Below are 17,811 nucleotides of genomic sequence, written 5' to 3'. Positions count from 1 at the left end.
AGAAAGCTAAATGTCTTCTTTGTAGCTTCATATATAATATACTACTGTAACGTAACGTCAGCTGACTGACACACCAGCGTTTGCTGTCAAATGTCTAGACTGTGTTTCACTGGCGCAGGATACTTTAGTCTCCGACTGACCGAGGAAGCAGCAGTCCGAGTAGTTGTTGTGGTCTGTGTTCTTGTGGTTATGTAACTTTAGCTAGAAATGAACAATTTTGAACCTGAGCCCTAAATAAAATGTCTTGTTTTGCCTCGAAACAGCTAACGAGCTTTCTGGATGGACAGTTGGTTATTGAGCGGTGCAGCTCACAGTTGACCCAGTCCAGCAAAGTCACTTTACAATGAGAAAGGGAGATTTTTCTAGTTTATGCTGTAGTCACAGTAGTTCACTGTATTTGAGGACAGGTCACGCGCCCCTCTCAACGTAATACCAGAGCACTGAGACAGCTGATATGCAGCAATAAGCATTTAGAAATAATTACATTCATATATTAAAGATATCTGATATTTTCTGCTTTGCTTTTAATAACCATGAAATAAAGGTGGCTCAATAATGCTTCACAGACTTCCTGTATTGTATATGTGGTGTTGCAGTTAAAGCCTGACATGAACACATAGAGTACCACAAATGAGGTGAGGGCTCTGTGTAGTTATCCACTGTTCATTTACAGAAATATCTCCTCTCCTCTGACAGCTATGCCAGAGCTGAGGACGGACGTTGAAATCATTGTTGCTGATGTGTCTGTCGAGGAATCGCTGGCCATCATGTGCCAACAAGGCGTGGTGATTCTCAACTGTGTGGGCCCTGTAAGTATGTTATCCACACTTTGTCTCAGGGAGGGGGGCGAAGGAGACTTTCAGATGACATTTGACACACGTTTGTGAATTGGATTCGAACCGACAACACTGAAATATTGTGGTTTGTGTAGAAACTATTCTCTCTATGCTCTTTGTCCTTTCAGTACAGGTTTGATGGCCAACCAGTGGTCAAAGCCTGCATAGTAAATGGAGCTCACTACATAGACATCTGTGGGGAGCCTCAGGTAGGAAAATAAATGTCCACTGTGTTTTTTAGGTGTTGATTCACTGTGTTACTTTGTATTATAGCTCGGTTATAACTCATCTTTAAGTAGACGGACTATATCGACTTCTCTGTGCGTGGCGGTTCAGGTGCATTTAGTTTTGGTGTGTACGTGTGTGTATCCATCCTCTATAGTTCCTAGAGCGCATGCAGCTCGAGCACCACACTAAGGCGTTGGACAGGGGAGTGGATGTGATCGGCAGCTGTGGCTTCGACTCCGTACCGGCCGACCTGGGTGTTCTCTACACACAGAAGCAGTTCAAAGGTAAAAACAGAAGGCTCAGTCAGCCATTGAGAACCATAGAGCCTGTAACTGGTTTACTCAATGAAGTCGGTAAAAAGTTAAACATTCAGTATTCTCAATATATAAAGGTGTACAACACTAGACACTCACTTTTAAAACCTGATGCTTATATATTCATTTTCTTTAGTAGTAACTAGAGTAGTAATTAATCAATTAATACAGTAATACATTTATAATAGATTTCAACTTATTTTTATCATGTTCGTAACATCTGGTGCGCACCTTCTACAACTGAAAGATAAGCAGAACCTGTTGTCATATGACCAAATACTGCTGATTGGAAACACAAAATTTAGTGAGTGAGTGGTGCTCAGATCAGTGGCTCGGGTGTATTCCATACACACTGATTGTTTGCGCCCTGAAAGTCGAATTCCGGTGATTTCCTAACTGAATATCAACTATCACAAGTCAAAGTTTGGATCACGTAGATATTGTGTGAATAATTCTGTGTATAGGGATAACAATAGTTTGATAAAACATAATGGCAAATTTTGGACAGATATATGCTGCAGCAGTCCTATTCGCACAGCGCAATGAGAGACAGGAACATCAAGAAAAATTTAAAAAGGAGTTGTTAAAACTAAAAGAAGATTATCAGAAAGAAGGCTTGTTCCCAGGGGACGACGCCACAGATTACAACATGGACATGTGGAATAAACTGTATGAACAGTCAAAAGAGCGCACAGAGAAGGCAGAAAAAGACCACAAAGACAATCAATGCGTAGTAAAACGTAAAACAAAGAAGGCTCTGGCCGATGCACAAAATAAACACCGGATTTTTGTCAGAGGACTGAATTCGTTCAACACAGCTCATGAGAATCACAAAGCTAAACAAAGACGGGAGATAAGAAAGAAAAAAGAGAGAGTGGAGGCATCACTAGCCCCACCTCTCCACCTCATTTGTATCCAGTTGCAGATTTACAGCTGCTCGACCGACCTCCTCTGTACACACACACACACCAGTACAGGCACCTCAGCTACAGTTTAGTGGGAGTGTAGATTACAAACATGTAGCAGATGAAGACAGGCAGGATCCCCCAGGACCAGGACCAGACTCAGGAAGAAAGACGCCTAGGGACAGTGAGAGAGATAAGAGAAGGAATGAGGGAGAACAGGATGAGACCTGGGGAATGGCAGACATGCAGATGTTAGAGCAAAAATGACCAGAGTTAACATGTGGGGGAAGTAGGTGGATTAGGGCTTTTGAAGGCCGCACAACAAGTTACAATTTGGCTTTGGGAGACTTGAGGGCCATCTTCGTTGCATGCACTTCAGCCAGAGTGATGCATGAAATTGACACAGGTGCAATTACTGCCGGTCTCCATGACGAGACACCGTTTACTCAGTGCCGCACCTCGTGGTGGCAGCAAGTGAGAGACCTGTATCCAGGTCATCAGGCTGGATACAGGATACATGCTAAACAAATGCCTGTTCAGCAAGCTGAGCCACAAACTTTCCCCTTCCCACAATCACAACAGCAACAGTAACAGTATTCTCCGCCGCCAGCACAAGCACAGCAATGGCGGCAGCCTCAGAGGGGCTATCAAAGACCATCTCAGGGCTTTAGAGGGAGAGGCAGGGGAAGATATATGTCAAAGCAGCAAGGGGGAAGACCAAGACCAGGAGACCCAGGAGGTCAGGGGTGTTACATCTGTGGAGACCCAGGCCATTGGTCTCGTGAGTGCCACACTGGGCCCACCCAGAGGGGGAGGTCCCTCACCACCTGTTCACCAGCAGTCCAGCCTGCCTCATCCAGGGCCGGTGCCGACTCAGGCCTGGCAGAGCAACCACTAGGGGTGCCCAAGCAACCCCAACGCTCCACAAAGTGGGTTGAGCGACCCCATGTTAAGGTGTACTGTTTTACATACACCTGTTGACATGATGGTTGATTGTGGGGCGAGATACTCTACGATGACAAAGACTTTGCCAAAAATGACAATGTCCACTGAATCTACAGCAGTATCGGGTTTCTCGGGAAAAACAGAACGATTACCATTCACATCGCCTCTCTTGACCCAGGTGGGCACTCAGACTTTTCGCCAGCAGTACCTCTACTCACCAGCATGTCCTGTAAACTTAATGGGGAGAGACATGTTACAGACAATGGGTGCTGTGATCCTGTGTGGTCCTCTTGGACTACAAGTGACATTGAGAGACGGTACAATCCTCCACTGCAATGAACATGTTATGTACAGCTCAAAGAACATGTTGCTGCAGTCTGACCAGCAGCCTCCCACCTTTGCAGCAGAAATGTTTTGGGGCCTGTTACAGCCTGAAACACCTGAAAAAGGAGGCATTTTCTCCCTTTTCCAGCTTTGGAAGCCCTGGATTGCACAGCTTGCTCCATATGCTCCTCCAGCTGATCCCCTCCATGTCACCCTGAATTACTTACGCGAGCCTGACGATTTGTACACAGAGGCTTTTGAATCTGAACTTGCAGGAGGTGTTTGGCACATAGCATCACCTTGTTTGTTTGTGGGAAGAGAGGGTGTTGTTGCTGCAGTTACCTTAACAGAAGAGCAGCTAAAATGGTATGAATTATCAGAAGACAGCTCTCCTCACGTCTCTCTGGCTCTGCATGCCAGGCATGAAGCCAGGCAATTGGGCCCAATGACTAAAAGAATGTCTCAGTTAACGGATTAACAGCCTACTCAGTGCCCTGCCATCATGTTTTCACCTTCAGATAACAGCTAGAAGATTACGCATCACACACGTGACACAGTTGTTTTGCAACAAATCACATTGGACCGGTTTCATGGTCGCGAGAGAACAAACCACCCACACACCGACACCATGTTTGCTACACTCCCTGATTCTCTTTGGTCCACCTCCCCTGCGGATGTGGGCCACTGCACACACACATCGGTTTCGTTTGTACTCGAGGCGAATATGCAGCCTATTTGGAGGAGACAATATCCTCTTAAACCTGAAGCAGAAGCAGGAATTAAAGACACGATTGATGGCCTTTTGAAAGCAGGTGTTTTGGTTCCTTGCCATTCACCGTGGAACACACCGATTCTCCCTGTCCCAAAACCTAACAATGATAAATACAGAATGGTTCATGGCTTAAGGTTGATAAACAAAATAATCACCACACATTCTATGTCCGTGCCCAACCCTCACACTGCTCTCTCATCATTGTCTCCTGCTCACTCGTATTTCACTGTCGTTGATCTCGCAAATGCGTTTTTCTGTCTTCCACTTGACCCAGCCTTACAAGAGGTTTTTGCATTTACTTTCCAGGGACAGCAGTACACCTACACCAGACTGCCACAAGGCTTGGTTCTCTCGCCAGGACTGTTTAACCAACATTTGAAACATGACTTGTCAACTCTAGAACTTCCTGAGGACGTATTGTTAATCCAATATGTTGATGACCTACTGATTGCTGCTCCATCAGCAGAGACATGCATGAGTGCAAGCCACCAGGTGCTCGCACGATTGGCTGAATGCGGGTTTAAAGTAAGCAAAACTAAGGTTCAACTCTGCAGAGAGGTTGTTGCCTTCTTAGGCCGAGAAGTTGCTCAAAACTCTTCTGGCCTCTCTAGTGCTCATAAAACATCAATCCTGCACCACTCAAAACCTACCACAGTAAAATACATGCTCTCTTTTCTAGGCCTATGTGCCCTTGTCGCCGCTGTAGGTCATCGCAACCTCACAGCGCAGCTGACTTGGACCGCTAACGCTGAAGCACAGTTCATTTCACTCAAACAATCCTTGTCAGAAGCAGTCTCACTCTCTGTGCCAGACTACACATTGCCTTTCTATTTGGATGTTTCTGAAAAAGCAGGCATTGTCAATGCCGCCTTATTTCAGAAAAAAGAGGGGGGTAGAGACATACTAATGTACTACAGTGCAAAATATGTAATGAACATAATGCTAAACCAACAGTGAAACCAACCATGGGCAGCTATCCAGTTCCTACAGCGCCATGGCAAGAAATAATGATCGATTATACAGACATGGGACAAGAACAACGAGTTGGAGTTCACAGGTTCATGTTAGTAATAGTCGACTGTTTCTCAAAGTGGGTGGAGGCAGTCCCCACTAAAAAAAAGAGGACGCCGCGTCAGTGATAAAATATTTGGTAAATCAACATATCTCTAGGCATGGACTCCCTATGAGGATAAGATCAGATAATGGTACACATTTTTCAAGCAAGGACCTAAAAAAGGTAGAGGCTGTGTTAAACATAACGCACTCTTACGGTTCAGTGTATCACCCGCAGTCCCAGGGGAAGGTGGAGAGAGCAAACTGAACTCTCAAGGACAAATTGTCAAAAGCCTGCAGAGAAACCTGTTGTGGAATATTTCTTATGACTAGTCGGGAGAAGAAAGTGAAGGTTTTCTATCAATATAAAGTAAACAGAGTTTTGATGAACGATCAAGGTTTGTAAAGTCAATTTATTTGCTTGCAAGCAAAGAGAACAGTCTCACAGACACATTGCAGTGATCTGTAAGAGTGCTCTACCTAACAGTCACAATACATGGACATTTATGCTCAGCCAGCTTCCTGTTATATGCTTAGCTAACAAGAATACACAAAGAACACCATAAAAGGCAGGTCATCCTTCAAGCCTTAGTATACTTCATTTAAGACAGTCAGGAAGATGCTTTATCTCCTGTTTGCAAATCCCTTTGTTCACAGTTTGCCTTACAATAAACAGTTTAAACTCACAGCAGATGCTTCCTTTGAAGCCACTGTGACATTGTTAAAATGACCATTGCAGAGACAGAATAGACATTCTTTACCCTCACACATCATATATGCATGCAAAGGTTTACGCCTTTACAACTTCAGATAACGCGTCACAAAGGAAGTCAAAAGTATTTCAAACAGAGGATCTCTGTTAGTCAAGGCCTCTCTGTGTCTCTGTCTTACGAAGAAGAAAGAAACAGTGCACAATATAACAGATAACAAGACACCTGGATACTAAACGAATTAAAGTCATCTACTGAAACTACAGTTTGGTGTCTGCACTTTTAGGACTTACATTCTTAAAACCTTCACATGAGACTATGACATATTTTCCCATTACAAACCGGCCTCAGTTGGGTAGAGGCATTACCACATGTACTAATGAGCATTAGATCATTAATAAACAGCAGTACGGGTTTCTCTCCCCATGAATTAGTAACAGGAAGAAGGATGCCAGGACCGGCATCCAGTGGCCCTCTGAAGGAGCCTGTAGAGCTATCATGTATAGAGGGTAAAGTATACTATGATGCACTAACAATATTGGTAGCTTCCCTCTCGCAATAGGCGCAGGATCAGCAGAGGCAAGCCAAGGATCGGGCTCCCCCAGCAGAACCGGTGAAAGAAGGAGAGTGGGTTTGGTTAAAAGTCATTAAAAGAAAATGGACTGAACCAAGGTGGACAGGACTTTACAAAATAGAGGCTGCCACCACACATTCAGTAAGACTTGACAAAAAAGGGTCAAACTGGTATCATCAGACTCAGTGTGCAAAGGCACAAGACAACCAAAGTTAGATTTGCCCCGACTGGCAAAAAGACAAAAAAGCTCTGTGCCACGGGGAACTTTGGTTTAAACGCTCATAAAACATTAACTAAACCAGGCCCTCTCCCAGGAGAGGTTATCACTGCCTATTGTGTTTTATTCTTTTTTGTTTTTTCTGTTGCAATAGCCCTCCCTTTCGTGCTCCGTCTACTGTGTGTTGGCAAGACGCCCAGATGTGTGTGCGCAACTGAAAGTATCTATAATAGTCAACAGCTCTCCTCTTCTTTTGGAATAAAATGACCAGCAAATTATGAGGCACTTATACACAGAATATATCAGGACCAAACCATTCAGTAAAAACCAATCAGCCTTTATCATCAGAAGCTAAAACAGCCTTAATAGCAGGGCTCACTTTGCTTCTGTTATTAGTGGGTTTTTCTATCTTAATTTGGTGTATATCTGTAGAAAATGGCCAATAGGGCCCCGTAGGTCCAGACAAAGACGTCTGTGGGGATGTGGGTTACGAGAATCAACTTGCGTACTGGGACTCCTTACCTTCTGTATTGTTGTCCCCATCCTATTTTACGAGGGTTACCAAAGGTCACTGACGAGACAAAGTGACACTGATGTAACAACTACTGACCCTACTCCTAATAAAAAAGTGACTGACAAAAGAGGGATCCGTTCCCAGACAAATGCGCCTCACTTAGTTCCAACTGTATCAACCTCTGACACAACAAGACCCAGACCGATACCTCGACTTACACTCTTGACGATGACTATCAGGACGCTGAAGGGGGTGAATGCGAATCCCCTCCAGCCACTAAACTGCGACGATGTTGCTGTTATAACCACTTCCAAATAACTCTGCCTTAAAAATGCACATTTAAACTGTTTAACCATTTCCACGTGTCAAAATAATTGTAATGTGCTCCTTTGCTCTGCCTGCACACTTACATTGCAAAATGACCACTGATATAGCAATTTATATTCACACTGTTAAATAGTGTGAAAAGAGGGATTGTAGAAATATGCTAATGGTATTTACAGGCATTAAACGTATAAGTATTATGTGTGTGCTCATTTGCAATAGTGTTGCGTGTGTCATAGAGCAAAGGTTTGAATCTCCGGGTGAGGCACGCACGCGCTTCCCGTACAAAGAAGAAGCTCTGACCCACACAGGTGGTTTAGCTTAAACTAGATGTGTTGTGAAGCGGGTTAGTCCGTGAGATATTATGTAGCAACAACAGGTGGAAAGCAGGAACAGCTTCGTCGCTATCCCTGAGAACGACTGGACTCCCACACACACAGTGGCCCCAACCCTGGCGTGTGTGTGTGTGAAGATAACTCGTCTCTGTGCAGGACAAGGTCAACTCCTCATGAGAATGAATAAAGAAACGGGGCTCACAAAACACCGAGAGGAGAGATGCGTGGACCGAGCCCTGACTTTCTGTCTGTTACTAGGGATACTTAATCAATTCTTGTGTTTTGTGAAACCATAGATCTATGTTTTTTATGCTTTGATGCTTGACTTATTAAATTGTTAATACTTATAGATCGTCTACCGTCTTCTGTTCATCGAATGTAATTCCAATCAAACGATCTGCGCGGGGTCCTTCTGAAGGTGTAGTCTTTTGGAGTCAGATTATACGGTGGGCTTTTTGTCCGAGGGTAAATCCCCAACAAAAGGCTCCGTGTCGTTTTTAGAGAATCTTACACAAACAGGAGTAAATCGTGCATTTGTTGGGGACTATATCCTGCGGTGGATTCATCCACATTTGGTGCCCGAGGGAGTATTAATAATGAAAACATCTATTTGAATAGCTTGTATGCATGATTATCATGCAATTGACAGACAATGTTGATATTGGCATTGGTATCAGTTGACAAGGTATGTTTATAAATGGCAGTGGCTCGGCCTCCCTACTCACTGTACCTTGCACATGTTTAAAATAAAAACATGAATATATGAACCTGTGTATTATTTGAATAGCTTAGTATTGAATGCAATAAAGAGGTATTCACGGTACTAGGCCCATTTAATATAAAACACAATTTTATACAATATATATATTCGGGGGTCCCTGCTCCATCTCTCTACAGTTTGGGGGTCCTTGTCCTGAAAAACGTTGAAGACCCCTGCTTTAGAGAGTAGAGTTTGTGGATTGTAAATCACTACAATAAAGGTGTATTTCACCTGAAAGTCAACATACAGAATAAACCTTTATAACCACATCTCCACATGTAAGGGACTATTTGAGTAATCCTCTGTGTGCACACCAGATGGTGTTCTAATCCATCCGAACAAGTAACATGTGAAATGCTTATTCTTCACCAGAGTCTCTGTGCTTTCTCACCTCACAGGTTCCCGTGGATCCTGGTTCCACCTGGACCTGGTCTTGCCTCCTGCCGTGGTTCTGTCATATACATTGAATGTGTTGTAACTCTGTTATGTTGTTCATTCTGTACACATGACATCTATCGCACTTCTGTCCATCCTGGGAGAGGGATCCCTCCTCTGTTGCTCTCCCTGAGGTCTCTCCCTCTTTTCTCCTCGTTAAAGGGTTTTTTGGGGGAGGTCTTCCTGTTCCGATGTGAGGGTCCTGGGACAGAGGATGTCGTATGTGTACAGATTGTAAAGCCCTCTGAGGCTAATTTGTAATTTGTGATTTTGGGCTACACAAAAATAAATTGAATTGAATTGAATTAAAACATAACATTTTTAAACTTGAGATAATTTAAAACTGATGTCTTGTGTCTACCCGATGCGGTCGAGAACACAATATTAAAGCTAATGCTTTGTTTCTATACAACAAACCAAAAGTTTATTTCTTGTGTCTTCAGTTTTGAAGCCAGTGCAGGAAGAAAAGTGGAATTCTATGTTACATGGTGCCAGGGTTTCAGTACGTTCACAATAACAATAACCTTACACAGAACTGAACAAACACTTAAAGGGAACATTTGTAGGTGTGTTTGTTATAGTTGGGTTTTCCCCTTCATCCTTACGTCTTCTTCAAAGTCCTGCCAAACACAAGGCTTGGAGATAGCCCAGCACCATTAAGCCTGAGTGACAAGAGAGGACGAGGACAAACTAGGAGACCAGAGACATGTGCTTGTAGGACATCATTTAATAAACTGACAAAGGGACAGTTTAGACTTATGTGAAAAATTAACGAAAAATATTTTACTTTTATTTCTTGTAAAAACATTAACTTGAGAATTTCTTATGTCAAAATTATTTTAACAAAAAAATAATACGTTAGCTGAATCAATATGTAAAATTCATAAAAGGGTATTTTAGTGTATTATTTCCATTGATTTGAACCTTTGATAAGATATTTCACAACTTGTTATTTGTAGCATTCTTCAGGAGTGCAAACAACAAGAATAAAGCTGATTCTGGCCCAACAAGGAAACAGTTACTTTCTCAAAGCAGGTGTGACTTAAACAGAACTGGACCAAACACTTGATAAGAACACAAAGTGTGCTGATGGACCAGCACAGGACAAGAAGGAGAGAGAGAGAGAGGGAGACAGAGGGAGAAGAGAGAGAGAGAGGCACACAGCTTGGATGCTCATGTGTTTGTGGGACAACAAACAAACACAGGCTCAGAGAGATGCAGTGCTTTTCAGGACGTTTACTATGTTCTCGTCAGCAGGACAGACATTGACTTCAAGTGCTGGACTTATTTGGGTCTTTGAGACTGAGACTGGCCCGTGAGAAGGATAATGATTCAGGTTCAAGCAAACACAAGCAGTGAGGTCCAAACATCACTGGACGTGGACCAAGATAGCTTCAGGGCTTATGGCAGAAAGTCAGAGGCTGAGTGTGGGAATGGAATTAAAGGTAACCAAGGTGTGTTTTATCTGTTGTGGCACAGTATTTAGAAAATAACAATTCTTAGGAATATGACTCCTACAGGTAACGATTGCACAATGACTGAGCTGCTGGAAGGTTAATGGCAACAGGTACAATGAAAGATTCTTTGGAATCCTCAGACAGGAAATAATTGCGTTACTGGCAACAGATAAGAGGCCTGAAGTAATCAAAGAAAAAGCAAATAACTGAAGGTTAGGACCAAAAGATGAGTTTCAAATTAGGATTTAAAGGCCTCAACTGCTGATGTGAGCAGAAAGGTCATTCCAGAGGAAAGGGATATGATAGGAAAATGTTTATGAATGATTGAATGTTACGTCTCTGTATCACTTTATTCTGCACATTTCAATAAAGACAACTTTGTAAAAAGTGTAATAAATACAAGTGAAAATCCTTTACCCAGTCTTTTAACTTAAGAAGTTCCTCATGATGTAAAAATGCTTTTTAAGAGAGCTCAGACTTCTTTCAAGCTGCATGTTTGAACAAACTATCATTAGTCATGATGATTAACACGTTAGCTGAATGCAAACAACAAGAATAAAGCTGATATCAGACTGATATGAAGAGGCACAGTCCAACAATGATGCTAAATCATTTTAGTGATGGATTCTTTCTCTTTCTCTTTTTCACTATAAAACAATGTGATTATCATATTACTGTAATACTACTGGTAATATCAGAAAGTATCAATCGTATATGATTTCTCCTGTTAAACCTGATGTCAATGAAATGAATCAAACTATTTCACATTGTTTTTTAACACTGTTAATGAATGATGAATATTAAGTCTCTGTATCACTTTATTCTGCACATTTCCTGCTTTTCAATAAAGACAACTTTGCATATGAAGTGTGTTTGCTTCAGACTCTATAGAAACTTCACTTTGAGTGTTTTCATGTGTTGTCAAACTGCTAAAGTGATGTTTTGGACTCACAGTGGTGGAAGAAGTACTCAGATCTCTGACTCAAGTAAAAGTATCAGTACCACAGTGTAGAAATACAAGTAAAAGTCCTGCATTTAAACATGTAGTTAAGTTAAAGTACAAAAGTACTTTAAAGTGATGAACTCATTCGTTAATGCTTGTGTTAGTCTGTTATATATTTAAATATGATATGATTTCTCTGATGTAGCTCATCCACCAGCAGCAGAACTTCCTCCCTGCTCCACATTTCATCTCTATTAAGTACAGTAAATATATTAGATTGTTGTTATTTAATCTCATTTTGTGGACTTCACTCAAATAAAGCTTGAGTTGTTGTTTTTAAGAACATTTTTACAGAATATGAGAGTAAAACACAACTTTTCTTCTTTTTTTTGTAATTCTTTATTAGATTCATTGAGACTGAGACTGACCCGTCAGAAGGGTAACAGCAGCACAGAGAGGGCCCAACACTGTAGAGAGCTTTACACAGTGTGTGTGTGTGTGTGTGTGTGTGTGTGTGTGTGTGTGTTCATGTTCTGCTTCTTTTCATGATAGACGTAGGGAGACCAGAGACATGTGCTTGTAGGACATCATTTAATAAACTGATAAAGGGACATTTTAGACTTATGTGAAAAGTTAAAGAAAAATACTTTACTTTTATTACTTGTAAAAACAACATTAACTTGAGAATTCCTTATGATGTCGAAATTATTTTAACAAAAAAAAAATACGTTAGCTGATTCAATATCAGTTCATAAAAAGGGTATTTTAGTGTATTATATTCATTGATTTGAACCTTTGATAAGATATTTCACAACTTGTTATTTGTAGCATTCTTCAGGAGTGCAAACAACAAGAATAAAGCTGATTCTGGCCCAACAAGGAAACAGTTACTTTCTCAAAGCAGGTGTGACTTAAACAGAACTGGACCAAACACTTGATAAGAACACAGAGCGTGCTGATGGACCAGCACAGGACAAGAAGGAGAGAGAGAGAGAGGGAGACAGAGGGAGAAGAGAGAGAGAGACAGAGGGAGAAGAGAGAGAGAGAGAGAGAGAGGGAGACAGAGGGAGAAGAGAGAGAGAGAGAGAGAGAGAGAGGGAGACAGAGGGAGAAGAGAGAGAGAGAGGCACACAGCTTGGATGCTCATGTGTTTGTGGGACAACAAACAAACACAGGCTCAGAGAGATGCAGTGCTTTTCAGGACGTTTACTATGTTCTCGTCAGCAGGACAGACATTGACTTCAAGTGCTGGACTTATTTGGGTCTTTGAGACTGAGACTGGCCCGTGAGAAGGATAATGATTCAGGTTCAAGCAAACACAAGCAGTGAGATCCAAACATCACTGGACGTGGACAAGATAGCTTCAGGACTTATGGCAGAAAGTCAGAGGCTGAGTGTGGGAATGGAATTAAAGGTAACCAAGGTGTGTTTTATCTGTTGTGACACAGTATTTAGAAAATAACAATTCTTTGGAATATGACTCCTACAGGTAATGATTGCACAATGAATGACCTGCTGGAAGGTTAATGGCAAGAAACATGAGCAGTGGAACAAGTCATTTGTTGTGCTTGATTTGGCAAGAGTTTAGAGGTGCAGTTTGATGATATTAATTAAAGGTTATCAAGGTACCACTTTGGTTTGACAAGATATTACTTTCTTTGGAATATGACTCATGACAGGAAAGACTTGCACAATGGGAAAGAGCATCTCTCTATATAAAGGCAGCTGACCTGCAGTGAGTACAACAGAATCCAGAGGACCAGCTGACTTCTTCCTGCCGCTCTATCACTGACTGTCAGCAGACACGTAAGTCTTCAAGAATGTCATGTTTTATGGTTGTGGAACATAAAGTTTTCTATTTCAGATCTTAATTGATTATATTCACTGTGATTAGTGTAAATGGTGGCAGTGTGCATGCACATTTAAAAAGTAATTAATGTTAGATGTCATTATGGTGATCCATAATTCAGCACTGATATTTTAATTTGTACTGATGATATTGGCGCTCACCTGAAGACGCACAGTCATGCTGCTAACTGTTTACTCATGATGTGTCTTTCTTTAATGCAGTTACCCACCATGCCCACCTACATCTCACAACTTGATGTGTCCCTCAATGATGCAGAGGAGCAAAATCTCAGAGGCAAGGGCTTCATGCAGATCCGAGGTAATCTGAACAAAGAAGCAGGTGGAAATGAAATCTATCTTTGGTACAAAGAGGGGTCAAAAGCAATCACTAACCTTCAAGTTACATTCAACGATGACATGACTACTGGATTGAGCAGTGCAGGGTACAAAAAGATCAATAAAAATCTCAATGCTGGAACAGGAGGTGATCGCATCTACCTTTGGTCCTACCAAGGGTCTGGAGAGTTTGATACTCCCATAGTGAAAATTAATGTCACTACAGATGCAAACAATGAAGCTGCAAAGTTTGGCTTTGACTATGAGAGAGTGGCCTGTGATCTGACCCGCAAGACCGGAGGTGCCTGGATCCACATCTGGGTGAAGAGAGAGAAACAAAACTACATCTGCGACATCACTGCCACTGATTCCTACGGATCAGACGCCGACCTGTTTGGAAGCGGTTACATCCGTGAGGATGAAAATACTAACAGGGGAGCAGGAGGATCCGACGTCTTCATCTGGTACCGTCAGACCACCGACCCCAAGCGTGCCCTCACTGATCTGAAAGTCTCCATCAATGACAAGGAGGCTCGTGAATATCAGGACCAAAAATACAAGAGTGTGAATGTCAACCTCAACGAAGGAACCGGTGGTAGCCAAGTGTACCTGTGGTACAAGAAGGAGGAATCCAGCGATCCCATTAAGGCCATCGTCCTGCTTCTCAACACAGCTTTGGTTAATGACTACAGGAAGGCTGGTCTCACTGTAATCGAGAAAGATCTCAACGCAGGCAATCGTTGCCACACTCAGCACCTGTGTGTGTATCAGTGAAAGCAAAAAGCCCTCTTCATGGTAGCAGAGCTGAGAATTCCCAACACTCACTGAAGTGGAAAGAAAAGTCCAGCAATGCAGTTAAATCTTTTTGGTGATGGACTCTTTCAACTTTTTTTCTCTTTTTCGATGTAAAAATGATGATTCATTATATTACAGTCACTCAATAGTATCACAAAGTATCAAAGGTTTATGGGTTTAATGTTAAACTTGCCGATTAGATCAAAGAGTCCTGTTTTATTAGAGAGGACAGGATGGAATAGAAGGTGAAGGAGATCAGACTGATGTGAAAAGGCTCAATACAACAATGCAGTTAAATCATTTTAATGATGGATTCTTTCACTTTTTTCTCTTTTTCACTATAAAACAATGTGATTATCATATTACTGTAATACTACTGGTAATATCAGAAAGTATCAATAATATATGATTTCTACTGTTAAACCTGATGTCAATGAAATGAATCAAACTATTTCACATTGTTTTTTAACACTGTTAATGAATGATGAATATTAAGTCTCTGTATCACTTTATTCTGCACATTTCCTGCTTTTCAATAAAGACAACTTTGCATATGAAGTGTGTTTGCTTCAGACTCTATAGAAACTTCACTTTGAGTGTTTTCATGTGTTTTCATCACCTTTCATCACCTACTCAGATCTCTGACTCTAGTCAAGTCAAAGGTGCAGCACCACAGTACATAAATACAAGTTAAAGTCCTACATTACTTATTATTGGATTATAATAATGCATGAATATGTACATTGCTTTAATGATGCAGTTTTTTACTATATTTACTGCCAGGTAGCAAGGGATCAATAAAGTCTACATCATCCGTTATTTGTTGATTATATTTATTTTTAGTACTCTGAATCTGTAAAGTAACTAAATGTATCAAATAAGTGTAGAAGAGTAAAAAGTACAATATTGGCCATTGAAATGTAGTAAAGTAGTACAAGGCAAGGCAGGTTTATTTGTATAGCACATTTCAACAACAAGGTAATTCAAAGTGCTTCACACAAAACCATTAAAAGCATCAAAACATAAGGCAAAAGAAAAGGAGATTTAAAAACAATTAAGAACATTTATTAAAACATTAAAAACAGTCATTAAAACACTAAAAAGCAGTGTAAGATATAAAATACAGTAGTAAAATGCAGAAATGCAGGAAAGTGATTAATATCCTTGAATATGGTTCAATTAAAGGCAGCAAACAGAAAAGTCTTCCATCTTGATTTAAAGGAGCTGAGGGTCTCAGCAGACCTGCAGCTCTCTGGGACTTTGTTCCAGATATGTGGAGCAGAACAACTGAACGCTGCTTCTCCATGTTTAGTTCTGACTTTACAAGAAAGTAAAGTCTAGGAACCTCAACATTGTACAGAAGTACTTGACTGAATGTATTTAGTTACATTTCACCACTGTGGACTCAAGCTGCTCTATTGGACAAAGTCATTATTAGTGTTTTCTGATAACAGAGACTTCACACAATGTCGGTCATCTCATGTCAATCACTTATATTTCTGCAGAGTAAGAGTAACATTGCAAGATTCAATTTTTTTTTAAAGAATATACAATTTGGCAGAGGTAGGGCAAATCCTTGCCTCTGATTGGCTCTCGGTATACATGTGATCACTTCAAGTTGTTCTTGCTTCTTATTCTTCACACTGAGCCAGTTGGCTCTTTAGAGCATTTTTGGTGAAGTTATTCATTCATGTACAAGTTTTTCTTTCCTAGTTTGGTTGTATTGGTTTGTGAGGAGGAAGATGCATTTGTGCTTTCTATGAAATCAAATATGTAAATGTTTTATGTGTATCATGAAACATGCTTTAGAGTTCAGTATTGAGATCTATTTCTCTCCACATTTTCCCTGTCAGACACTCAGACACACACACACACACACACACACACACACACACAGAGCTCATGAACATTCTTCATTCTTCAGTGTTCCATGTTAGTGAACTGTCTTCTCCACAGGGAGCAGCTAACTACAGTACAGCTACTCTAACTGCAGTAACAACAGATTGATACTGGATATGCATATCCCACTGCTCCCTATATACTAGGGATGGGTCAAATGCCCCTTATTAGTCACTGCAGCACTAATATGGGATTGTTTAATCTTTCAAATACTGTATATACTAAGTCGAAATGTATCATAACTCACCCGCTGAATGTCTGTCCACAATGTTCAAAATAATTACTAATGTTGAATAACTCAATTAATAACTCAATAAATAATGTTGCAATTCATGAATTATCATAATTATGCAAATTCATTATTGAGTTATGGTCAAAAAGGTGTGTTGTGAGGTGTGGTGGAAAATGTCTAGGTTAATCGGGAGAAGAGAGTTTTTGTTCACATATCAATAATGAAGTCATCAGAAGATTCAAAGTTGTCTTTTTCCGTTTATTTTCTTGCAAGAGGGAAGAAAGCACAACAGCTTTGACAAAGTGCAACATTCAACATCATTTATGCATACAAAAGGTTCACGCCTTTACAACTTCAGATAATGTGTCAAAAGGGGAGTATAAGTATTTCAGACACAGGCTGTCTGTTTCTGCGGACATTGAGTTCTGGAGTCAAGGTCTCTCTGTGTCTTTGTCTTACCAACAAAGACACAGAGTCTCTTCACTTCTCACCCTTGTGGGAAAAGATAACAAGACACCTGGATACAAAACTAATTAAAATCATCTGCAGAACTGCTGTTCTGTTGTCTGCCTGTGTTCCTCACTTTCAGTTGTACATTCTTTAAAACTTCACATGATACTATAACATATTTTCCCATTACAGAGGTCACAGTGACCTTTGACCTTCAGTTCATCCTTGAGGTGGAAGGTCAACATCTCACTTTGAAACAGTTGAAAACACCTTCTGAAGCATCCTAAACAATCTCTCCTGTGGAAAAAGGTTCATGCTCAACTTCAGGTGGACTCATGAAGAAGGGATGCAGGCTACTGTAGGAAATTTGGATTTAGAACTGTGCTTTAAGAAATTATAATAGAAGTGTTTAATGATTCATAATTAAGAATTCATAATTAGTCATAATTATAGGAGTGTTTTTTATAGTTAGAAATGTTTCTTAGTAGAATTAGTAGCACCTCTTACAGGTGGATAATAATATAGCACATACTTGGGGAGTACCAGCTATGCTTGTAAAACGTGTGACGTTTTTGCCAAAAGTTGCAAATCCTATCTTTATATAG

This window comes from Anarhichas minor, unplaced genomic scaffold, assembly GCF_050575085.1.
Source record: "Anarhichas minor isolate MPS153535 unplaced genomic scaffold, ASM5057508v1 ptg000136l, whole genome shotgun sequence".
NCBI classification, from domain to species: Eukaryota; Metazoa; Chordata; class Actinopteri; order Perciformes; family Anarhichadidae; genus Anarhichas; species Anarhichas minor.
The sequence above is the reverse complement of the archived record's forward strand: the minus strand, read 5'-3'. Positions refer to the sequence as shown.